The sequence below is a fragment of the Anabrus simplex genome, chromosome 1, assembly GCF_040414725.1.
Source record: "Anabrus simplex isolate iqAnaSimp1 chromosome 1, ASM4041472v1, whole genome shotgun sequence".
NCBI lineage: Eukaryota > Metazoa > Arthropoda > Insecta > Orthoptera > Tettigoniidae > Anabrus > Anabrus simplex.
Window position 1 is genome coordinate 615,432,203 of NC_090265.1, and position 27,286 is coordinate 615,459,488.

At 39.9% G+C, this 27,286-nt stretch overlaps 1 protein-coding gene across 1 annotated transcript in view; it reads right to left on the bottom strand.

Annotated features, from left to right (window-relative positions):
* Positions 1–27,286, bottom strand: part of LOC136857206 (uncharacterized) — a 312,308-nt gene that overhangs the window by 74,649 nt on the left and 210,373 nt on the right. The window lies entirely within an intron of this gene.

Below are 27,286 nucleotides of genomic sequence, written 5' to 3' on the forward strand. Positions count from 1 at the left end.
ATTCAGTATTTAAAAATTACAGAATTTCAAGAAATTCCATCTCCACATTTACTCTAATTATTTTATTCCTTCTTTTATTTTAATAATTTAGAATGGAATTTAGAGTAAATAATGTGTTTTGTGAAAAGGTTACAGAACTACCGTACTTATGTACATGAGTAGCAAGCATAAGTTTGATTGGCTAAATAGGAGCCATCTTTTCGGTTAGCTCCAATAATAGGAAATAAAAGCTACTACTTTTAGGTTTACTGGTGGACATAAATTATATATCAAAATACCAAATATACCTAATAAGATACTGAATACAGGCAAACTGTACGTTACCAGGAAGAATGAAATAAATGCCATTCACTTGCTGGCTTTGCAATCAAATACTAAAATGGGGTTGAAAAAAAAAAAAAGGACTCCAGGACATTCTCTCCCTTCTGAAGTTCATCCCACCAATTCAGCATGAGGTTTTTTAACTTTTTTTTTTTTTTGCTAATTGCTTTACGTCGCACCGACACAGATAGGTCTTATGGCGACGATGGGACAGGAGAGGGCTAGGAGTTGGAAGGAAGCGGCCGTGGCCTTAATTAAGGTACAGCCCCAGCATTTGCCTGGTGTGAAAATGGGAAACCACGGAAAACCATTTTCAGGGCTGCCGACAGTGGGGTTCGAACCTACTATCTCCCGAATACTGGATACTGCCCGCACTTAAGCGACTGCAGCTATCGAGCTCGGTATGAGTTTTATCAATATCTCCGATGGGAGAATGATGCTGAAGAGAAGAACAGTGATGTGAGTATCTTATAAGACGCTACAAGGGACTAAGGATTGATTAAAGTCATGTGTTTTTAATACTTGACACTTCGTAAACACAAAGCGAACTCTGATACTTTGCCCTGTTAATTAAATAATTAAAGTTAAATGCAAAATAGGGCAAAATCTTCGACATTTTGAGATCATTTGGAATTTATTTAAATACCGTAAAATCGTGCCAACATTTACACGTTGTATTTCATTAGACTGACATTTCGGACGTTAATATTTGTGGATTAAATAATAGTTTAACTTACTTATTGCATGCAACTTACGCGTTTTGTCACAACTGACTGCCATTGGTTATTTCGTGATATCATTCGTAATTTCGTGATAGTACCTTGGTAAGTTCGTGATGCTCAAATAAGTCGATTAAAATACTATTAACACCGTTATTTATTCTATAAAATTAAAAAATACTATATTTACAAAGACGTGAACAGAAAATACATTTTTGTGGGGTGACGGGGGGGGGGGAATTAACGACTATAAAACAAACATACGGTACGTCACAAAGATCACGATGTCACAGAATCCCTCAGTTCATCACAATACACAATAGAAAACTTCCATATTTGCAAAACTGTCAAACCGAATCCCAGTTCCTGCATATGGAGAACAAGTTTATGTATTCGTTGTTCCATCTTCACCGACAAAGCAAACGGTTTGCCTAGTTCAGGCACGGAGCTTTCCCCCACGCAGTGCCTGAACTAGGTCTTCACCTTCAAATCGTTTAAAAGAACTATTTTAGACTGGACCACTGAACCTCACACTCTTTCGGAGCTTTATAAGAAGGAGTAGTTTTGCTCCTTTACCAGCTTTACTGAAACAAGTTTTCGTTTTTGTATTGGCGGTACTTCGGATCCATCTAACATAGAAGAGAAAAATAAGGGCATGGTAAGTTCGTGATACCTTGGTTAGTTCGTAATATGCTAATTTAAGTAGATATTATATTTAAAACATAGTATATTATCTCCATTGTTTATGTAACAGTCAAACATGGCAAAATTATGGTTTAAATACAAAAAAACAAAATACATTTCATCAACGCCGTATCGGTTAAAAATTTTCCGCAAAATGCTAAAATTTATATCTGAAAATCTAAATAAAAACCGATGTTTACAATAATATTAAAATGCGTTCAAAAATACGGTAATGCTGAATGTACCCGTATGCTAAATTATAACTTCTTACCTTTCTTATTTTTGCAGATATCTGTTACCAAAATAACGCAAGAATTCCATAGCTTAAAAGACAAGAAAAAAAAACTTCCCCCACACGCTATTAATTCTCTGTGACCCACGCTGGGTGAAAGTAGCAATCATAAGGGGATATTTCCAGAAACAAGTCATACAGCACTACCTATGGGCGAAATTTTGTATTTCTAGGACAAAGGATTACTTCGAGGGGGAATTTCAAAAACTTATCACGAAATTACCAAGGTTTACCCTATTATTTATTTATGCCGGGCTGAGTGGCTCAGACGGTTAAGGCGCTGGCCTTCTAACCCCAACTTGGCGGGTTCGATCCTGGCTCAGTCCGGTGGTATTTGAAGGTGCTCAAAAACGGCAGCCCCGTGTCGGTAGATTTACTGGCACGTAAAAGAACTCCTGCGGGACTAAATTCCGGCACCTCGGCGTCTCCGAAGACCTTAAAAAGTAGTTAGTGGGACGTAAAGCAAATACTATTATTATTATTATTATTATTATTATTATTATTATTATTATTATTATTATTTATTTATTTATTTATTTATTTATTTATTTAATCCACATACACTCCAGGGTTGGTTTTGCCCCGGACTCAGCGAGGGACCCCACCTCTTCCGCCTCAAGGGCAGTGTCCTGGAGCTTGAGATATTTGGTCAGGTATAGAACTGGGCAGGAGAGTCAGTACCTCACCGAGACGGCCTCACGTGCTATGTTAAACATTGGCCTTGTGAGGGATGGGAACAATGGAAGCGGGTGAGCAAGGAAGAGGTAAGGAAGCGGCCTTGGCCTTAAGTTAGGTACCATTCGGGCATTTTCTTGGTGAAGAAGTGGAAAACCACGGAAAAGCACTTTGAGGGATGGCTGAGGTGGGAACTGAACCTCCCTCTACTCAGCTGACCTCCCAGGGCTGAGTGGACCGCGTTCCAGTCCTCGTATCACGTAATGGTGACAGAGTCGGGAATCGAACCCGAGCCTCCGGGAGTAACAGCTGATTACGCTAACCACTACACCACAGAGGCGAGCGGCAAAATATTAACTGTTCATAATGAAAACCATTCATTTCTTTTTTTTTAATACAGTATTTGAAAATATAGCATTTATGAAATTCCATCCCCATATTTAATGTTTTATTCCTTCCTTTATTTTGAGCCGGGCTGAGTGGCTCAGACGGTTAAGGCGCTGGCCTTCTAACCACAACTTGGCAGGTTTGATCCTGGCTCAGTCCGGTGGTATTTGAAGGTGCTCAAATACGATAGCCTCGTGTCGGTAGATTTACTGGTACGTAAAAGAACTCCTGCGGGACTAAATTCCGGCACCTCGGCGTCTCCGAAAACCGTAAAAGTAGTTAGTGGGACGTAAAGCAAATAACATTATTATTACCTTTATTTTGACAATTTAGGATGACATTTAGAGTAAATAATTTGTTTTGTGAAAGTATACAGAACTATCGTACTTGATTGTGGCAAGTATAATTTTCATTTTCACTAATTTTTCAATAATACATTTTGCCCGAATAAACAGTCTTAAATTTTAGGAACATAATCTGGAAATTAGAAGATCATGGAAGGTATGGAAATTTTCCTCCATTGAAATAACTTTGATATCTCTTTTCTGGAAAATTGTAAAATGATGGATAGACCATTCCTCTACTAAGCCCTTTAATGTATTCGTTACAATTTCCTTGCTATTGCACCGCCTACATATTCACTAAGGAAAATAGCAACATATTGTTTACTCTTTGGTTTTTAAAGATACACCAAAGATCACGAAATAAACTCTGACCTTAGATTTGGAATTCAAATCAGGAATTTGGCACACAATCTGCTGATTAGAAATTGTATACCACCACCTCTCCCACCCTGCCAGCCAACATTCTGATGGTGAAAATTATTTAGACCAACGGATTCGAACCGACTAACCATGGTGTCGGACCATACAGATCGAATGCAATCGGGCCGCCAGGTAGACTCCCCGAATTATTATTATTATTATTTATTATTATTATTATTATTATTATTATTATTATTATTATTATTATTATTATTATTATTATTATTATTATTATTATTATTGGCAATCATAATACGGATCCTCCACAATTTGTATCAAGTCGTTTGTTCATTTTAACCCTATAGAGGAGAATCGGGTAATATGGAATAGTCGGTCAATATGAAATACCACAATATCTTGCCTGTAAGGTACTCCTCTCACGTGGAAACTCGTCGAATTACGGTAAATGTTCTCATGATGCTTGGTATTCAGATTCGACATGCTCGTGAGTGAGGTTAGTGCGTGGAGCAAGAATATTTGTTTTTCATATTTGAAAAGCTTTTGCAGGTAACTCTTTTAAAACTTGTATTAATTACCAAAACTGAGTTTAGTCCTGGGAAATCCAATGTTACATATTGTACAAGAGTTACTTATATTGCTACACCAGTGTAACTTCCTTGTTGTGCAAAGTTTAGGGCATGACGAATTCTTTAATTCAAACATGGTGTGTCGGGATATATGGAATACTGTTTTAGTTTCAAAGTAAAATGACGTTTAAAATGAATTAAAATTAATTTCATTAATCCTGGTATAGTATAACATTTAATTACCTATAGATCTCAGTTTCTGCATCTGTGACTTTTGTCACTGAATGAACAAGTGGCTATAAAAAGAAAACTCTGAATAATTAGTGTATACAGATTATCATTTAATTACCAATTTTATTCTTTCGATTTTTTAAAATTTCTGTACGTCCACCTGTAAGAACGTTCCTTAAATATAACTGAAAGAATTTATTGAAGCTGTATTTTAATTTACATATTATTTACCCTACTATTCCATATTAGCCGACTATTCCATATTACCCACCAAGTGCAACTTTTTGAAAGAAATAATTTTGACATGAAGACAATAACAATTTACAATTTAAAAATATAGAGAATCTTGGCTAATTATTTGAATTTTCAAACCATATTAATTTATATTTCATAACTGATATCGGAAAGAAGTTATACTGCCAGAAGTAAATGGTATTCCATATTATACGACTCTCCTCTACGGTAAAGCCCAACGAGACGTTCGTGACAAAAGTTCCTACAAATTACAGGAATCCAGCATCTCTTACTACATAAGCAGCCTCTCATGGAAAATGTTTAATTTCCCTTGGAAATACCTGCCAATTTCTTGACGTCAGCCGATATTACTGGCCAATTGTTTACATTATTCTTTTCAATTTGCTTCACGTCTCACCGACACAGATAGGTCTTATGGCGACGATGGCATAGGGAAGGGCTGGGAGTGCGAAGTAAGTGGCCGTGGCCTTATTTGTAGTACATCCCCCAGCATGTGCATGGTGTGCAAATGGGGAAACCACGGAAAACCTTATTTAGCCTGTCGACAGTGGAGTTCTAACCCATTATCTCTCGAATGGAAGCTGACAGCTACGTGACCCGAACCCGGTGAAAATTATTTAGTCTGTGTTCGAACCAAAACGGAAATAATGGTAACTTTTTACGCATGGCCCTACGATGATAACTGTGAAAGTTTACCACAGATAGTTCTACTCTAAATTCTCAGTCCTAACGCGGCATGCAGGAACATAACCAAGACTTCCAAGGTGAATTAGTGAACTTGTAGTTTTACATGTCTGTTGATATTGTAACCATAGCCACGGAATCTTAAGTTTAATATGGAATCCTAACGTCAAGGACTCTTTTCATTTCAAAAATCTAACATGCATTAGCTGGGGATCAGACCACCGTCCCCTTTATAAGAAGCCAGTGACTATCTCATTCCGTGAATTCATAATACATAAGAAAATTGGGCACACGAAGAGCGAAGTTGGAGTCGTTAGAATATTACATGAGTTTCCTACGAGAAGCTCATAGCAATTGTTCCAAGTGTCCACCCTGGACTGTGTGCAATATCTCCGAGTCAAATTGCGACGAATCCGTGCCAAGTACTATTTTGCCTGCTGTTAGAAAAATACATTCTTGGTTGGTCGTCGTCTATTTCATTTCACGCTACCACTAACCTTGACTGAAAAAGCTGTGTCCTCTATTGAATGTTATTACCGGTAAGGGATATCAATTTGAAGGAGAGGAAAGATAAGGAAGTAGGACAATACTCGCCACCGCAATACGAACGGAGGAAGTAGATCACGATCTGAATCTGAGCAAAATTTACCGAGTATCAAATGATTCGGATGACATATAATGCCCCGAATTCGATTTGTTGTCCATGATTTAATTTTGGCTGTATACCAAATAATGGATGTTTTAATCAAGAAACGAGACTATGGGGTAGACAAAGAAAAGAACTAAATAATGTGTGTTAGTACTGTAGATTTAACAAGTATTATCAACGGGGTGGGGGTGGGGGGATGTACTGGCAATACTTATCACGTTCTGCGAATGTTATTCATTTTACTTATTCAGCGGTTGATACTGCTGCTAAATTAACAGTGTATTGTCGAGCGCAGAACGTTAAATGAATAGCTTATGGAGTGTTCATGATCTTTTATTCGTATTAAATGTAACTTTAATTGCAAATATGATAGAAGAATAGTTTTTAAAATAAGGAAAAAGGGCCAATGGGCAGAGTGATGAAGACTGTGAGTGATTAAACGACTCTGAAGTTCCGTGAAGCTTGTGAAATGTAGTACGGATGTATCAAGTGTAATAAAAGCTTGTGATAGTACATATATCACACCCCCGAATTATATGTAGAAGTTAGAGATATTATTGTCAGTATTCGATTTATTATTATTATTATTATTATTATTATTATTATCATTATTATTATCGGTATTTCATTTGTATATTTTGCTATTTATATTTATAAGCTGGAAGATATCCACATATGTAGGTATGAGTAATTTGTTTTGCATGAGTGGGAAAACATTGCTTTAATAACTCTGGTAATTTGAATGAGTCATGTGGCTACCCCAGTATTTGTTGTGGTCGTCGGAAAGTTCGTATGAGTCATGTATATATCCCAGCCTGATGAGATGAGCTTGTTGTTGTACCAGGGAAATTTGATGATTCATGTAAAACTCCCGAGAGTTTGTTATTGTCTTGGGAGGAAGAAGTAGTTCAGGGCTTGGTCTTGACAAGAGGTTCACTCATGATTGGTGGGCAAGCACCAATCAAGACGTCTCATCTGAGAGGAGGGGGATGTTGATGTCTATAAAGGTTGATGATACGGCGGCAACCTGATATATTGTAAGGACATTGTAAGGAACATTGTAAGGGTGATTGTAGAGGTGATTGTAAAGGAACGAGAAGGAAGATAACTACAACTACAACTACAACTGAGGCACTGTACGGGAAGGAAGTGGTGCTGATACACGGTACTGGAGTGACACGGCTGCAATGGACTGGACTTCAAACGTTCGTGGAGCGTAGTCTTGTTATGTTTGTGGAAAGTGGCCGATTGTGGAGAGTGCTTGCGCATTAAGTAGTGTAGCACTTGTGGCGGCCTAGCATTATATGTTGGTGAAAGCTATCTCAGACTTTCTATAAATTTATGTTGAGGATCGACAGACGTGTGTATATATCTCTACAACAAGTGTTAAAATATGTGAACACAGAAGTACAAGGTACAGTATCTGTGTGATGTGATAACTGCCGATTATGAGAATCAGTAAGTCGAATTGATATAGAGACAGTGAAGGGTATTTATCTTCATACATGTACATTGTTCATCGGACTATCTACAAATGGTAGCTTAGTTCTCGCTTTCGTTTTCCCACGATTTTCATCATTATTGTTGTTGTTGTAAATATGGAGTCTTCCAGCAATATTTTATGTGTGTATTATATGTATAATGTTGTATGTTGATGAGGTGCTCATGCACGGAATTTGTTCAGAATATAGTTAGCTATTTTAGAATCTGTGTTATTGATGAACCTAGGTGCAGTTCCTACCTAATTAGTCGTTTTCAGGAGGTTAGGTAAGGCCTGCAGCAGATGTACCAGTACGCAGCATTATGTACACGCCCTGGGATATAAAGTTTATCATGCTCTTATCTAAATTCGAGGGATCCATTCTGGTGAACTCTGGCGCCCATACTACGGACATTTCGGTTAATTATGCTTATTAATTTTATTAAGTTTTTGAGTAATTTTATTCATATATTTTTATTTATTTATTATTATTATCATCAATAAAAAAGTAACAAGCTTGTCTGTGGCACACAGGGTTGGAATTAGTTCACTGTAGGACCCGCAAAGTTAATACTGTACCTATACCCATAATATTAAAAGAAGCGTTTTGACAGACAGGGCTGGAGGGAGCAGCATTGCACGTGCCACTGTACGGTGTTGACACATTCATGCATTCCTGTCTCCTTCCCTTCTCTTGCGTCTCACTTGTTCGTTCATACTGCTATGTTCTCTTGTACGTAACTCAGAGGTGAGAGGTTTGGGAACTCCAAGCAACACGAGCCGGCTAACAGGCTTATCTCCATAGCAACCGCAGTGGGTCCACCCACGTTTCTATGACAACCGAACCCCACTACTCCCTTCTCCCCACCCAACAGTAAACGTACCTCCTTCTAAGAACTGTCAGAGCACATCTATAGATGCTTCAACTGGAGCGCACGCATCTTAACGCGACATGACTGTCTTTTGCTTATTTCTTGGCTCACAAATGTTTTTTTTTTAAATGCAGCCTGTCTACGCAAATGTGTTATACTTTCTTTCCGGATACCGGGGTTATCCTGACCCATGCAAACTTAAGTTCCAGGCTGCAAACGCACACGGTGCACCAATATTAATAACTAATAACATTTGTAAGTACAATTTAAAAAAGAATCAAAACCGATAATAGAACACTTATAAGTTTGTCGATACTAATAACAGTATATCAGTGATTATGGCAGGGTATCAACACTGTAACAGTGTGCCAAAGCCTATGATACATCAATGTTCCAGTAAAGTACTTATAACATTGTGTCAATACGATATGCATGAAGAAAAATGGGAAAAACTGGGAAAAACCTACTTCACTACCTTCACAGTATATAGTTCAAGGTGATCGAACGGGAAATATATAGATTCTGTAAAACATGGACAAATCAGTGACGTGAAGTGAAAAATTATTAGCACATATGCACCTTTCCAGCCAGTTTTCAACACAGAAGTGTTTGACTGCGTGATCAGAAATGAGCTTACTCATGACAACTTCTTATGAATCAATATAAACCATCAATTCTGAGAAGACACCACTCAAATTTCATACATACAATTCCACGAAATCCTGATATACAGTCTCTCATATAAATCCAGACCGAACGCACAGTGTTCGTTCTCTGGGCTCCGGCAGCTGCAGTATGGGAGGCACGCGTAAAGTTCTTGACCTTGCAAGCAGCCTGTACGTGTTCGACCTGGCAAGCATCAGTCGCCAGTCTGAATCTCAGCTTTTTCTTCTTCTTTTTTCATGGGGCCTCTAAATATTAGTTACTAATTAGCGTCGACCTCTAAGATCATTTACTACCATGTTTTTTCCTTCATTCCCACGTAGATATAACTGCACCCTTCACAAAGCTGCAGGTTGTTCTTATTGGGTCTTAGATTTTTTCACTCTATTCACCTGGTAATCCTAGAGTGGAGAGTCGGATTCTACCCAGCGCTTCACATTCGAAAAGTATTCCTCTGCTTCATTGCATTTCCTACATATGTTGTCTCTTATTACTCCAGTTCTATGTAGGTGTTTTTTCAGATGGCAGTGTCCTGTCAACAGTCCTACTACCCATCTAATATTTTCTCTGCTGAGTTTCAACAGTTCTTTAGTATGCTTCTTGTTTGGTCCTTTTATCAGTTCCTTTGTAAGCCTGCATCCATCTCAGCTGTTTACATGGTGAGACAATTATAATTGCAACACCGTATTTTCGTATGTAAAAGTTCTGGTTTCATCTTAGTGGTTGTATGAACAGTCATAACTCTCGCTATTGGTGTGCGGAAAATCCTAATTGTGTTTATGAAGTTCCTCATTATGATAGGAAGATTGGTGTCTAGTGTGCTGTTAGTGCAAGACAAATAACTGGGCCTATTTTTTTTCGAGACGACAGTAATTGTAGAGAGGTACCAAGATGACATTTTGACGCCGTTCTTCCATCAGATAACGGAAGAAGAAAAATCGCGTGGGTGGTTTCAACAAGATTCAGCCCCTGCTCATACAGCAGAAGATTCCCTTCTTACAATCTCGGAAGTGTTTGCAGACAGAGTGATCAGTGCTGGTCTATTTCCCCCTAGTTCTCCAGATCTAACAGTGTGTGAATTTTACTTGTGGGTAAACTGAAATAAAAAGTGTGTCGAACAAATTCTCACACATTGGAGGAACTGAAAGAAAACATTACGAATGAAAAAAAAAATATTCCAGTGGCAGAACTCACTCGCGTCAGCCAGAATGTGGTTACCAGATACAGTGCCTGTATAACCCAGGGAGGACGACACTTCCAGCATCTTTTATAAGGTAAGATTTCATATAAGATTGTATACATGCTTAAAGCGGGGCTGAGGCAACTCCCATAGCACAGAGTACAAACGACGTACGTTCGGTCTGAGTTTATTTGAGAGAACCTGTATTCCACTTCGTCCAAAGACAGGTTATTTACACATTACAATCACCTTTCGCTCGTTATTTCCAGCACTAGCAAGCTATTAACTAAAGGAATTTTCTCTTACTCAACACTTCCTGCTCTAGTCCTTTGCTACATACCTGGCTACAAAATACCACTGACCTTATAAACACAATATTACAATGAATGAATGAATGAATGAATGAATGAATGAATGAATGAATAGAATACTCTTCTCTCCCAATCACGGATGACCAGTAAATAGAGAGAGAGTATTCATTTATTGTAATCATAAACAATAGGCCCTACATGGAAGCTAATTATTTTACTATATAATACAAAATACTGAATACATGTAACAAAATGCTACAAAAAGTAATCAATATATAATTTACTAATATATATATCCTATAAATATTTCATGGATGTATCATCAATAGTTTGAGGTAATTCCTAGACGTTAACTAAGTCGCGGAATTTAGGATACCTCCTCATATATATCCTTACTACTAAATGTATCTTAACCGTATTCGCCTCCTTTAGATTTCTTTTGCCACATTCCTCTGACAGTAGTGCACAGTTTTGCTGTTATTCCTGTTTTCTTCCACTCTTTGCTTGATAAACGGGAGTGTGAAGTTAAAATTAATTTTCAATTTTACTTCTTTTCCATTCATATTTTTCTCCGATTTCCCTTGTTTCTTTTCAGTCTCTTAGTAGGGGCGCCACTCCCATATCTTTATTGCATAAAATGCCTTGGTTTTCATTATTTTCATGTCTTGTGGATTTACTCTTATACAGCCTACTCCCACCAACAACCAAATTGTCTCTCTCATTTCCCCTTTAGTTAAGATTTCAGCACTTGTCATATTTTCACTTTTTTCACAGGATATTAGTGTTCTCTTGCTGTTATATGCTGTTCTTATTGTTTGTCTCTGTGTCTTTCTCTCTTAGAACTAATTTCCTACATAATCTCCTTTCTTCCCTTGATAAATTTGCTTCCTGGTAGTATACCCATTCCTATGCCATCTGGCAGTTCCTTCACCCCATCCAGCCAATAACCCTCGCTTAATATGCAGATTATATATATTCACGAGATATGGAAATTCGGATCATTATGCAACAATTACGAGAATGCTGAGATGGACTAAGCTGGGAAGCAACGCGTAATGCTCTCGTAAGTGTACGTAATTATTTTTATCAATACATTTGAAATTTTGAGCACAAACAATATACTGTTTTAAAGATTCTTTTTTGCCGAATTCACACACATGTTGTGAATAATTCTACTCTACTTTCGTTCTTTTATAAAGCTAACTACTATTGAAACCATAAAACACTCTCATTTTCATCTTATGTGAGAAAGAGTAGACATGGAAGATGATGTTAACTTAGCATAATAACTTTTCGTAAACAACTTAAGACGGATTAGGAGAACAAATATCTAATAAACGTAAAAGCACCTGTATATGACTTAAAAGATGGAATGTGTATGACTTACAAGGTGGGATCACAATATTTTGCTTGTGCAGTTATGTTGTGACACAGGAAATGATTTCGCAAAAGCAGGTAGCTTTAAGAGACCTTATCACCAGTTTACAACCAGTGGGATTGTCGATTCTTAGTAGAAGAGATTAAATTTCCCTACAAACGGGCAATTTTGTTCTTACGAACTTAACAGTGTTATTGAGTAGCTGAAATACTCAATGACAAAGAGTTATAAACAATTCCCTCAAAATGAGAATCTATAAATTAAGGAATCGTGTCCTATTCAGTCTCATATTGTGCAGCCGTATTGTCCCCATATGAATGAGGGGAGAGGAATTGATAGCGATGTAAATTCCAAATTATAGTATATCTGGTTCGCATATAGTTCTGTCCGCATTATTCAGTGTTAACTGCACCACGACACCAAGATCAGAACCAGCGATGAAACCGACAAGGACAGACACTAAATAACATATAACGGTCACTAAACTACAACATGTAACTGACAACCGCGTCACTGTTAGCCCCTTTAAAGAAAACTGTTTCTATCGGACAAGACAGAGCTCAATGGAACTTGATGAATTAACCAATTTAGGTTAAAATCCCCGATCCAGTCGAGAATCGTACGCGGGACCCTTTGGACCAAAGGCCAGCACGCTAACCATAGCCATGGAGCTGGATAAAATAAACTCGTGTCTCAATCCTGAGGTAGTACAGCTCTTTTCAGGCACTTCTATTTTCAATTTCGGAACACTGCGATCTATTTAAAATTGTAACAAAAATGACCATTTTTATATAAGTAATTTTTATGTTTACGCCATAATGACTATTTCCGTTGTTAAGTTTATGTCATCTTCATCGATCATTCTACCAAGTTGGGCGGACGCAGAGTGGGTCTCGGCCCATAAGTAGCCGTGGTCCGTGGTCCGATAGCTCTGCACTCCGACCGGCCAACCGAGCAGAGGACGGGCGGCTCTACGTCTCTGTATTCGGGAGACAAAAAGGGGCTGGTTCTCACCGTCGGCTGTCCCAAGAAGTGTTTGCAGGGATTTCCCATTCTCCTGCATTAAGGCGAATTTTGGGACTGTTCCTAGTATAGGCCACAGCCGTCAACACTCTCACTTTTTCCACACATCTCCTGCTCTGATACAAGTCTCATGGTCAGAGAGACGACGTCGCCGTCTAGGAGACCCGCCTCCCACTTCAAGGGAGGACTGAAAACATTTAGTAGTGGTAGTAGGATCTACCCTCGTATTGGATTTCACCACCTCATATCCGAAGAAAGGCAGCTGCGGCATCTCAGAAGAAACAAGTAGAAACTAACTCAAGACTCTCACTTTTTGACCATCAATCGGCCGACAGAGACGTAATCCCAAAGAAGCTCTTTGAGGGGAGTACCGTAACAGCCCTCAAAGTTTCACGAGAAGCTGCCCAATATGGGATTAAAACCGCAGGTGAGAAGCCTGTCACGATGTCACTCGGCTGTCACATCTCCACATCAAAATTAAAGCAAAATGGGAACTATTTTCTCAAGAAATATAGAAAGGTTTCGTATTCACGATTCAGAACGACAACGCGGCATTTAAGAAAGAAGGTACATTACGCTGTTTAAGTACCATAATGGGGTGGTCCGGCTCCATGGCTAAATGGTTAGCGTGCTGGCCTTTGGCCACAGGGGTCCCGGGTTCGATTCCCGGCAGGGTCGGGAATTTTAACTTTAATTGTTTAATTTCGCTGGCACGGGGGCTGGGTGTATGTGTCGTCTTCATCATTTCATCCTCATCACGACGCGCGGGTCGCCTACGGGCGTCGAATCAAAAGACCTGCATCTGGCGAGCCGAATTTGTCCTCGGACACTCCCGGCACTAAAAGCCATACGCCATTTCATTTCAATGGGGTGAATGTCCTCCATACTGCAAAATTATTCAGTCAAATGGTCACTTAGTAGGTTGTTAATTCATCGCCTCAATTAAAATGATGTGTGTTTAAGTGACTTCAAAGATGGACTTCATTCAATAACTCTACTACTGCTACTACGCATGCAACTCCGAGAATTAACAGTGAACTCATTCTTAAGTTCTCCCTGCACGATAAGCAGTGTATACATTTGAAGAATCTTCATAAGTGCAACTTAGAATCTATGAATGATTAGCGGCATCATGTTATTTCTTTTCATAGCAGAGAGCCTTTCCACGACAGAACAGGAACGCTTTAGATGTTGGAAATCTCACATTAAAATTCCTTTGCATACAACTTGCGTTCCAACTGTGGACTTCCCAGAGGAATTGTTACCATAGCATCTCATATTAAGTCTTGGTGGATTTTAAGACATCTTCTTGGAGTGAAATTTCAACATTCGTCACAAGATTTTTTGATTGCATGTGCATTGTTAGCCACAATACTTATTCATGATGGTGCAGCTTGGAAGAATTTTCAAATTGAGTTTAACTCTTAACATTAATAATTATAATTAAGTTACTGTGGTTTTTATTTGAGGGAGTGTCCGAGGACATGTATGGCTAGACTGGTCCTGCTCTTTGAGTACCCACGCGTCTGAGTGTAAGATGATGTTATTGATATAGGGAAAGGGAAAAACTCGGTGACGACACATAGCCTATTCCTGTCGAATAACATCAAGATCTCCTCACAGCTTAACGGCTCCATCTGACGGACGAATCACCATCAACAGTATCATATGCCCTTACTCCCTATGATCACTGCGGAGACATCTGGAACTGAATCCAGGCTTTCGGGACATGATAGAACGATTAGAAATAGTATACCACCACCTCTCCTGCCCTGCCGGTCAACATTCTGGTAGTAAAATTTCTTTCCTCCAACAGGACTCGAACCCGGCAACCACAGTATCATACCATTAAAGAATTGCCTTAACGATCACGGCCACCAGGCGGGAAGAAATGAGTTATTAGAATATAAATTATCGTAAATAAAATGTTATTCTTGAACCAAAGTTTACTGTTGTGTCCCAAGGGAAAATATAGGACTCTGGCAGCTACCTTATGCTTAATAGCATTTAAGTAAGTCATTGTGCTCTTTATAATATTTGAAGCCACAACTTTGATGCATTAATAGGTTAGAATACAAACATATCTCACCAACAACAACAGTCTTCTAACCCGCGCTACGTTTCTGTAACGAGACTTGCATAGATATTAAAGTTACGGCCTATCAAACCCCCTACTTGTATGCAACTCTTTCTACATACCCGTCGAGCAGGCGAGACAACATTTGCGATTTGCCAAATAAGTTCGCACCTAACCTTTCACTGTATACAAAATGACGGCTCCAAGTACTAACATCGTACCGATAGTTACAATTTCATTTGCGCTATCATTCTCCTAGGAGACAACGTTAATAATTCTACTATTGCTGCTAAGTTTGCGGCACAGGAGATAAGATTTCCATACAGGTGAAATATACTGAAGTTATGGCTTTGATGATGATTGCAACTCATTTTGACTTTCCTTGGATTTGTGATGTTAATACTAGGAGCCATTGAAATTGTGGCTCCAAATTCATAGCACGTACTCTCTTCCTGGTACAGAGCGGACTCATGCACGGAAGAATCATCGTCAAATGTTGTATGCCTCGCCCTATACTATGGTAAAAAATTACATTTAAAAAAAGCCATCTCGCTACAGACCGTGCCATGATCACCCTTCGATGCGTGGAAAGTAAAGGCTTCCACTATTCGTAACCTTGGCTTCCTTTTCCACCAGGAATAAGCCCACTAATCATTTTTCATGTAGAGTGAATGAACTTCAGGGCCAAGTGCCTTCCCAGAAGTGGATATCCCGGTTTTTTCTTTTTTCGAATTCGATTTCCTGACGAGGAGTCAAACCCACGTCGATCCCGGAAACCGAGCACGCTCTTCCCTGCTCGGTAAGACAGCCCCTCCCGTAATAAGTTATTTCGTAAAAAGTATTTCTTTTGTTCTTCAATTAAAGTTAACTATTGTGTTCTGAAGGAAAATACGGCGGGAAAATTTCGGCACCTCGACGTCTCCGAAAAACATATTACGTAGTTAGCCTTTGATAAACATTTGTCCAATCAACATTTAGCCAATAAACTTGCACAGTTATGTTAAGGAAAGTGACTAGTAGGATCCATGGTAATTTGTATAGAATCTCCATGATAATGGCTCTTTCAATCAATCAATACTGATCTGCTTTTAGGGCAGTCGTCCAGGTGGCAGATTCCCTATCTGTTGTTTTCCTAGCCATTTCCTAAATGATTTCAAAGAAATTGGAAATTTATTGAACACCTCCCTTAGTAAGTTATTCCAAACCCTAACTCCCCTTCCTATAAATTAATATTTGCCCCAATTTGTCCTCTTGAATTCCAAATTTATCTCCATATTGTGATCTTTCCTACTTTTATAAACGCCACTCGAACTTTTCGTCTATTAATGTCATTCCACTCCATCTCTCCTCTGACAGCTCGGAACATACCACTTAGTCGAGCAGCTCGTCTTCTTTCTCCCAGTTCTTCCCAGCCCAAACTTTGCAACATTTTCGTAACGCTACTCTTTTGTCGGAAATCACCCAGAACAAATCGGGCTGCTTTTCTTTGGACTTTTTTCCAGTTCTTGAATCAGGTAATCCTGGTGAGGGTCCCATACACTGGAACCATACTCTAGTTGGGGTATTACCAGAGACTTATATGCCCTCTCCTTTACATCCTTACTACAACCCCCTAAACACCCTCATAACCATGTGCAGAGATCTGTACCCTTTATTTACAATCCCATTTATGTGATTACCCCAATGAAGATCTTTCCTTATATTAACACCTAGATACTTACAATGATCCCCAAAAGGAACTTTCACCCCATCAACGCAGTAATTAAAACTCAGAGGACTTTTCCTATTTGTGACACTCACAACCTGACTTTTAACCCCGTTTTTCAGCACACCATTGCCTGCTGTCCATCTCACAACATTATCGAGGTCACGTTGCAGTTGCTCACAATCTTGTAACTTATTGATTACTCTATACATAATAACATCATCCACAAAAAGCCTTACCTCTGATTCCACTCCTTTACTCATATCATTTATATATATAAGGAAACATAAAGGTCCAATAATACTGCCTTGAGGAATTCCCCTCTTAATTATTACAGGGTCAGATAAAGCTTTGCCTACTCCAATTCTCTGAGATCTATTTTCTAGAACTATACTAACCCATTCGGTCACTCTTTTGTCTAGTCCAATTGCACTCAATTTTGCCAGTAGTCTCCCATGATCCACCCTATCTAATGCTTTAGACAGGTCAATCGCGATACAGTCCATTTGACCTCCTGAATCCAAGATATCTCCTACTGTATATCTTGCTGAAATCCTACAAGTTGAGCTTCAGTGGAAAAACCTTTCCTAAAACCGAACTGCCTTCTGTCGAACCAGTTATTAATTTCGCAAACATGTCTAATATAATCAGAAAGAATGCTTTCCCAAAGCTTGCATACAATGCACGTCAACCTTACTGGCCTGTAATTAATTATTCCTGGAACGTCCTTCTTGGAACCTGTTTCTGCCTTAAAATACCTATAGGCCCTACATACCCGTCCATTTTTCACTAAAATTTGTATGACTGCGAATTATGCTTGCCATCATGTTATCCTTAGCTGCCTTCTTTGCCAGATTCAATTTTCTAGTAAGTTCCTTCAATTTCTCCTTACTTCCACAGCCATTTCTAACTCTATTTCTTTCCAGTCTGCACCTCCTTCTTAGTCTCTTTATTTCTCTATTATAATAAGGCGGGTCTTTACCATTCCTTACCACCCTTAAAGGTACAAACCTGTTTTCACATTCCTCAACAATTGCTTTAAACCCATCCCAGAGTCTGTTTACATTTTTATTTACCGTTTTCCACCTATCATAGTTACATTTTTTAAACTCCATCATGCCTGTTTTATTAGCCATATGGTAGTGCCTAGTAGTCCTACTTTTAAGACCTTCGTTTCTATCAGATTTATTTTTAACTACGACAAAAACAGCTTCGTGATCACTAATACCATCTATTACTTCGGTTTCTCTATAGAGCTCATCTGCTTTTACCAGCACCACATCCAGGATATTTTTCCCTCTCGTTGGTTCCATCACTTTCTGAATCAGCTGTCCTTCCCATATTAACTTATTTGCCATTTGTTGGTCATGCTTCCTGTCGTTCGCATTTCCTTCCCAATTGACATCTGGTTAATTCAGATCTCCCGCTACAATCACATTCCTTTCCATGTCGTTTCCCACACAGATGATTATCTTATCAAATAATTCTGAATCCGTGTCAGCGCTACCCTTTCCCGATCTGTACACTCCAAATAAATCAAGTTGCCTATTATCTTTAGAAATGAGCCTTACACCTAGAATTTCATGTTTCTGATCTTTTTTCGTAGCTTACAAATTCGTCTTTCACCAGAATGAATACTCCCCCTCCCACCATTCCTATCCTATCTCTACGATACACACTCCAGTTCCATGAGAAAATTTCTGCATCCATTTTATCATTTCTCTTCCTTCGGCAATGTATGTACTCTAAATTTTCAGCCGATCACTTTTTTTGTCAGGAAGGGTCACAATTCTAAGATCATTTCTATATCTCTTTAACAGTTATATCACAGCTGTTCGCGCGGACTGTATTCAACAATATGTAAGTTATGACTGCGCTGAGTAACTCTGGCGGTTTTCTCAGCCCAAACTGCGTGGTTGGATGCTGGTTCAGTTCGGTGGTATTTGAAAGTGCTTAAATACACGAGCCTAGTGTCAGTACCTCTCTAAAGAACCAGAGAAACAAGGAAATGCCATTTGGTCCTTGTTTCAATGACGGTGAAATCCTGACATTCACCTCCCCACGGTAGAGAGGGGGCAACGACTGCATATATGCAGGCGGCTAACGAATGAAGGGACCGATTATCTCCCAGTATAAGGAGATCCCCTATACCAAGTGCCAACAGTCTCTTTGAGAGTGGATGAGCGGGTATGGGTAAGGGCACTCTATTGTCCTGGGGACAAGAAATTGTTCCCAAAGGCGGAGGAACCAGTTTGGTCAACGGCATTAGGATGCAGAAGGCAACGGGAAACCACTGCATTAAAGATCCTGAGAGATATTCCAATAAATCCACATGGCATGGCTGCAACGTCAAGATCGGAGCTGGCCGTGTGGATCGTCTACCTCCGTTTGGAGACGACGGCTTAAGAAGAAAGAAGTGTCAGTAGGTTTACAACCAAGCGAAAGAACTATCCGGCACAAAATTTCTACACCTCGGCGTCTCCAAAAACCGTAAGAAGTAGTTAGAATTTGCGAAAAACAATTATTATTATTATTATTATTATTATTATTATTATTATTATTATTATTATTATTATTATTATTATTATGTCAATAAACGCTGTCCTGTACTTTCTGATAAGAGAATGCATTCCATAAAAAGGTTTACACCTTTACTCTTTCCTCATCTTAAAGCTGTAAATGATTGTTGTAGACTTTCTGAGTTAATCCAATTTTCTAACGTCACGCAAGCTGCGACGTAGATAACTGCATGCGAGTGGTTATTATTCTAATATTAAAACGCGTTGATCTAGTTAGCATTATCGTTGAGCTCCTGGTCTTTTTCGTAACTCCATTATTAGTATTCTGCAGTCAAGGTCTCGATAAGCCAAGATATCTGAACTGATAATCCCTATACGTACCATAGCTGGTGGTTAATATTTTGACTGATAGAACACTGTTATCAGTCAAAGCCACCAACGTCATTTAAGATGCCATCACAGAGAAATCCTTGCTTAATATCCTCTTTATCGTATCATATTTGCACGTAATGTACACAATTTTAATCCTTATCACAATCTTTTTTACTTAAATGAAAAGTCTTCAATCCACTATATGAAAAAATTTCCTAATATAAGCAAATCTTAAGCAGGAAAACGACTCTCTTCAGCTTATCTCAGGTATATCTGTGATAGCTGGAGACACCCGGAGTCATTTTTTGTTTTAATTTTTTTTTTTTTTTGCTAGTGGCTTTACGTCGCAACGACACAGATAGGTTTTATGGCAACGATGAGATAGGGAAGGCCTAAAAATGGCCTTAATTAAGGTACAGTCCCAGCATTTTCCTGGTGTGAAAATTGGAAACAACGGAAAACCATCTTCAGGGCTGCCGACAATGGGATTCAAACCCACTATCTCCCGGTTGCAAGTTCACAGCCGCGCGCCTCTAACCGCACGGCGAACTCACCTGGTATTTTAATTTTTGACTGTAAGTTTAAGATCGGACGTCTTTCCTGCTACGACATGATTTTCAGGTGAAATTTCCAACCCAGGATTCGAAGCTCAGACGTCCAATTAGAAAGCCAATAGTTAAGCCAATACATGATCGTGAACCTTCGCCCTTCCGTCATCTTGGAGCTGTAAAAAAATGTAGACTGCATGAATTAAGCTCGCCTGGTGGTCATGATCGTTAAAGCGTTGAAGTCTAAACGGTCTGACGTCTGATACCATGGTTAGGTCTGAGTCCCATTGGTCGAAAAAAAATCACCATCAGAATGTTGGCCGGCAGGGTAGGGAAGGTGGTGGTAGACAATTTCTAATAACTACATTGCGTGCCAAAAGCCTGGATTAAATTCCAAACCTCTCTGCAGCGCTCATATGGAGTGAGGACATATGACGCTGCTGATGCCGATTCGTCTTTCGGATGGGGACGTTAAGCCTTGAGCAGACACCTTGCTGCTATTCAACAGAAGTAAGCTATGTGCCGGTACCGGGTTTCGCCTTCTCGCTTCCTACTGACATATATCACGTCATTCATTTCATTAATTCTTTTGGCTCGGGGACTGGGTGTTTGTGTATGTCCCAATACTTTCCTCTTCATATTCAGACAACGTATTACACTACCAACCACCACAGAAACACGCAGTAGTGATTACATCCCTCATGTGGTGGTTGGTAGTGTAATACGTTGTCTGAATATGAAGGGGAAAGTATTGTGACATACACAAACACCCAGTCCCCGAGCCAAAATAATGAATCAGAGACGTGATTATAATTATCGACCCAGCCGGGAATCAAATCCTTGGCCCTGTGAATCGAAAGCCTCAACGCTGACCATTCAGACAATGAGTCGGACAGTCATTCGATATCTGTGAGGGCTTAAGTGCGAAATCTGAATTTACAGGCGAGTTATAAAACAATCAGGGCGTTGCTATTAGTCTAAAGATTGTCAGTAGATACACAGACGTCAAGCGAATAATAATAATAATAATCACAGAAAATTTAATTTATAAACGAACTCGGTGATTTTTTAATACTTCTTGGGTGTATCTGATACATATGAAGGTATCGCAGTAGCGCAGCAAATCCCTTCAGTTATTTTTTAATCTGTTATTTTATGTTAATCACGTATTCACTTCTTAAGTTGCCACTTAAAATAAATCATATCTATCTATGTTCGGTACTAAACACTAGATCACCGAGCGAGCTGGCCGAGCGGTTAGGGGCGCACAGCTATGAGCTCGCATCCGGGAGATAGTGGGCACGAACTCCACTGTCGGCAGCCCTGAAGATGGTTTTCCGTGGTTTCCCATTTTCACACCAGGAAAATGTTGGGGCTGTACCTTAATTAAAGCCACGGCCGTTTCCTTCCCATTCCTAGTCTTTTCCTGTCCCATCGTCGCCATAAGACCTATCTGCGTCGATGTGACGTAAATAAAAATAGAAAAAAAACACTAGAGTAACACTTCACTACTGCTCAACACTACCCATCGACAACAAATACTCAAATACTTCACCACGACGTCACTCTCTCAACGCTCCAAAACACTGCTACTAAATACGCGGCGAGCCAGCTTTACTGTACACTTTCTATCATTCGTAACCTCGTAAAACTATGTTATAGTACAGTGATTTAAAAACGTACCTTAAGTTAAGCGCCTAATTTGATTGATTGATTGATTGATTGATTGATTGATTGATTGATTGATTGATTGATTCATTCATTCATTCATTCATTCACATTGAAATGGTCGAGAAGTGTTCATCAAAAGTTCTAGCACTGCATCTTCAATTCGATCTTCTTTTTTTTTGTGGAAGAGTAAATCCTTCACCGAGGGAGTTAGCCATGCGTTTAAGGTCGCGTAGTATGAGCTTGCATTCGGGAGATGGTGTGTTCGAATCCCATTTTCACACCACGCAAATGCTGGGGATGTACCTTAATTAATGCCATGCTTATTTTCCAGTCCTAACCCTGTCCTATCCCATCACCGCCATAAGACCCATCTGTGTCGGTACGACATCAAGCAAATTGCAACAAAAATAAAACAAAATAAAATTCATTACCTCTATGAGCATTATTATATTGGTAATAGCCGAGTATGACTATTCGATAAAGTAGGTAACTTATCTGAGCCCAACAACGTTTCGAGCCCTCGAAACATGGAGATACGAGGAAAATTTTTTGCTACTTGCTTTACGTCGCACCGACACAGACAGGTCTTATGGCGACGATGGGACGGGGAAGGGCTAGGAGTGGGAAGGAAGCGGCCGTGGCCTTAATTAAGGTACAGCCCCAGCATTTGCCTGGTGTGAAAATGGGAAACCACGGAAAACCATCTTCAGGGCTGCCGACTGTGGGGTTCGAACCTACTATCTCCCGAATACTGGATACTGGCCGCACTTAAGCGACTGCAGCTATCGAGCTCGGTATTACGAGGAAAAGAAACCGTCCACTGAGAGAATTACTACTGCGATATTTTTATAATATTAGTAAGCCTGTTTGACAGCACTAGATATAATACATATATCAATAGATATAATTCTCTTCTCTCGAAGAAATGTCTTCCTTTCCTTAAACCACAAACCTACTACGCTGGCGTGGCAGGGGGAGGGGTGATACTCCCACGTGGCGTGTCCCAGGTGGCGTATAGGGGTGTCTTAACCGGCTTGCCGGCGGACTTGAAGGAAATAAAATACCTCTCGCTGGCCAAACACACCAACCCCTGTGGGTGGGGGACGCAGACGAAGAATACACCCACGGTATCCCCTGCCTGTCGTAAGAGGCGCCTACGAGGGGCGATCAAGTGATTATTGTATTAGAACCATGAAACTACTTGTGATTAGTACCACCACGCGGGGGACACCATGGGTGGTTTTTACTTGCGCGTAGTACCACTATGTTAGGTACAAAATAGGTTTGTTATTAGTACCAATAGTGTGCGTTGCCGGCTTTTACGGTACCTGTGATTAGTACCACTTTAGGAGCGACACCATGGGTGAGCGACTCCATGGTTCTGGCTTGCCTATGATTAGTACCCACTGTATGACGAACACCATGGGATAGCGCGAGTCCCTGTGGTTAGTACACGTATGTGATGAACACCATACGTTTGCGTTGCCTGTAAATGGTGCCGCAATGTGCGAATCACCATAGGTCTGTATTACATGTGCGAATTTCATTACCTGTGAGTAGTCCCATCATGTGTGGAATACCGCGAGTCTACGCTACTTTTGATTAGTACCGCAACATGACAAATACCATGGTTCTACTTTCCTAGCGATAAGTACCATTATGAGGGGCCGGTGACTTGGATTTTTGAACCCGTTTAGACTACAAGTATCATCGAATCAGTACTGCGCTATAGAAGGAGTCTCTTCGTCAGTAATACTATTGTTTTACGTCAGATTCTGTGAATGTGAGACATTGCGGGTCGGACCCACTGATTATTTTAAATTCATATCCACCCATTCATTCGTCCTCACGTTTTGAATTCTGTTCAGTAGAGGATTTTTTGGACTTTTAATTTGTCATTACATTTCGTCTCGTTTCGTACCATTAGGAGTCGATGACCTAGATGTTAGGCCCCTTTAAACAATAAGCATCATCATCTTTCCTTAAACTGTGATCTTTGACTTCTACATGTATTTCTTCCACTTAAACCCAGACGCCATGTCGTTGTCCTTTAACGGTCGATGTGGCGCCGTCTTCAAGGTCCGCACGGAATGAACTGGTTTCGCACAGGAAGACTTGCGAACCTTGAAAGATAATATACGTTTAACCCAGTCGCATTTTTGTTACATAATAATTGTACCGGACTCAGGGAAGCCCATGAAGGAAGCCTACTACTGATTGCTTCTTGCTCTACATTACGGAAACATGTTGATCATCATCGAAGGAAACTAGTTTTATAGACCGATTGTGTAGCTCTATTTATTAGGCACTCTTCTTTTATGTTTAAGGTTACGGGATCCTGCACAATCAGTTGGCTTTTAAGGGTAATTGCAGAGATTCCTGTCAAGATGTTTACACATTTTTAAGAACCCATTTTAAGATTGAGTTCCATCATTCCAGCGACTCTTAATACCAACAGCATTGATGGAAACAATCTACAGTATATAAATAAAATGGCAACAATTGTATGTTTGTTTCGTTGCAAATGGCTGGCCCTAAAACAACTGGATGGACTGAACTGAAATTTGGAAAGGGTACAGCTGAAAAATTGGATTCAGGCTGCCGGTTATTTTAATTTTCAGACATTTAATAGTTTTCCAGGAAACTCCAGCAAACTCTACGAAGCGGAACAGAGCATTACTGAACCACGAGAATATTGAGCCATAATTTCCATTGATATAAGTTAGAATTCCATTTAAGAGAAACTCAATATGTAACTAATACAAATAAAAGGAATTTTAACCAAAAATACACTATTTTCCAAATTCGAGTAAATACTGCATAAGCGACATGAAGCAAACAGAAGCCAGTTAAACGCCATAATCCCATCGTTTTAAATAACTACCCTCCCCCTGAAAGGAGGGGCATTTGATGACTCACCCCTCTCCGCGTACGCCATTTACCCAGTCTTAAATGTTCGGCATTTATTTATAGTTTCGGAAAACTGAATTGAATTTTGTGTATTTGGAGACTGAAAGAAATAAATAACAATAATAATATTTTTGAAGACAGCGCACAAATTGTGCATAGAGTTGAGAATAAACTAGAATTATCATGTATACTGTTATCGCTCACTTTTACAAAAGACAACAATAGAAGAGTGAGTGCATGGTATCGGCTGCATTGTACGCAGCACAATTTACATATGCAGGATGCGCCTGGGTCATGGAAGAAGTCGGTGTTACACAGCTTATGGTGATATCTATAAACAAAGTGCCGCAGATCTTGGTTAGTGTTTGTCCATGTTCTATTCATCATGACCTCCGTTGTATAAAAGTCAATCCAGATTTAGTCTCTTTTCTTCAATCTGTCCTGTATTAGTTTTTCCCAGGCCTCTGTTCATCCGGAGGTCCTCGATGAAGGTCTCCTTGGCAACTTCATATGTTAGTCGAGATTTTGCGTATTTCGATATCCCCGGGGTAGCTTTCAGGAAGCACGACTAGATTCCTTCGAGTGTCCTGAAGACCGCCATGGTCAGCTTCTCCCAGATGATTTCCAGCCCGTATGTGGCGAGGGGAGCTATTTTCGCGTCAAATACTCTCATAGCGGATCGCAGTGAAAGCTCCGTGATTGTTTTAATTTCATATATGGCTTTGGTTGCCGCCGTTGTTCGAGACTTTATGTGGATTCTATAGACTCTAGCTGTTGTTTGTTATGTTAATCCTGGATATGTGAATGTATTTAGTGACTTGATTGGGGGGGGGGGCGTTGATCCTAGGTAAATCATCTCACTAGCTACTTCTTCGCGCCTCCTTTCCGAAACGTCATTTTTACAGTTTACTCAGTGTTGACTTCCATCCTGTTATCCTGTCTAGATTGTCAATGGCTTTTTTCCAATTCAGCCAGGGAACTCGAACCAATCTGCGTACGAGAATATGTTAACATTTACTGTTCCGAGCTTAGCTGCCATCACCACGTCATATGTTGCTATGCTAAAGAACATTTTTTGGATGAATCGCTCTTCTGTTAACAGTTGTGGGACTAACATGACTGACACAGTTTGGTTGAAGCCGCTGGTATGTGGTGTATCGGTTACCCTTCCGTTCAACCCTTCCCATGCCTGAGTAATGTGATCCCATCAACCTCTCTCTCCATAAAACCACGATTTTTAAAAATCTGGTTTACATCGCACCGATACGGATAGGTCTTGTGGCGACGATGGGATAGAAAAAGGCTAGGAGTGGGAAGGAAGCGGCCGTGGCCTTAATTAACGTACAGCCCCACCATTTGCCTAGTGTGAAAATGGGAAACCGCGGAAAACCATCTTCAGGGCTGCCGACAGTGGGGTTAGAACCTAATCTCTCCCGAATGCATGCTGAAAAATGACTGGATGGTGGACGCCGCCCTTCTGTAAGTAGACAGCAACAGGAGGAGAAGAAGAGAAAGTATAAAGTTGGTATTAGAGTAGAATGTATACAGTATTCCTAAGTTGAAGAGGGGTGTTTAGAGGGGGTTCCTGAAGATTTCTGTGCATATATACACCGCGGTTAAATTTTCGAAGAAAGTGCATTAAAATTATAGAAAACTGAAACATTTTTTGTTCAATAATTGAAGGACGAACATTTACCCCCAAGTGAGTAAAATAATCTGCACTATTTCTGATACAGTTCACATAGTAAAGTTATAATATTTCAAGGTGGCTACGCTGAGGTATTCGGTGCCCTCCAGCAAAATGCGGGGCTACTACCTTATAATAAGTTCCACATTATCAACCAAAATCCTAACCCTAGTAAGTTATACTACACACAGTACTACAGCTACGACAATAACACCGGTTGTCGGACAGGTCTCGACACACTCAGGTACTAATAATAATAATTTCGTGTGGCTATTTCTAGCCGAGTGCAGCCCTTGTAAGGCAGACCCTCCGATGAGGGTGGGCGGCATCTGCCATTTGTAGGTAACTGCGTGTTATTGTGGTAGAGGATAGTGTTGTGTGTGGTGTGTAAGTTGCAGGGACGTTGGGGACAGCACAAACACCCAGCCCCCGGGCCACTGGAATTAACCAATTAAGGTTAAAATCCCCGACCCGGCAGGGAATCGAACCCGGGACCCTCTGAACCGAAGGCCAGTACGCTGGCCATTCAGCCAACGAGTCGGACAGTAATCAAGTACACGACAGCGATAGGGGGATGCCGGAGTTGCACGAAAACTGGATGAAAATGTGATCATGAATTGCGCGAAGTAGTTACAAACACTGAAGCAATTTCTTCATTACACTCACTTCAATAGTGATTTGCGCAGAAAGGTGCAGTACTTC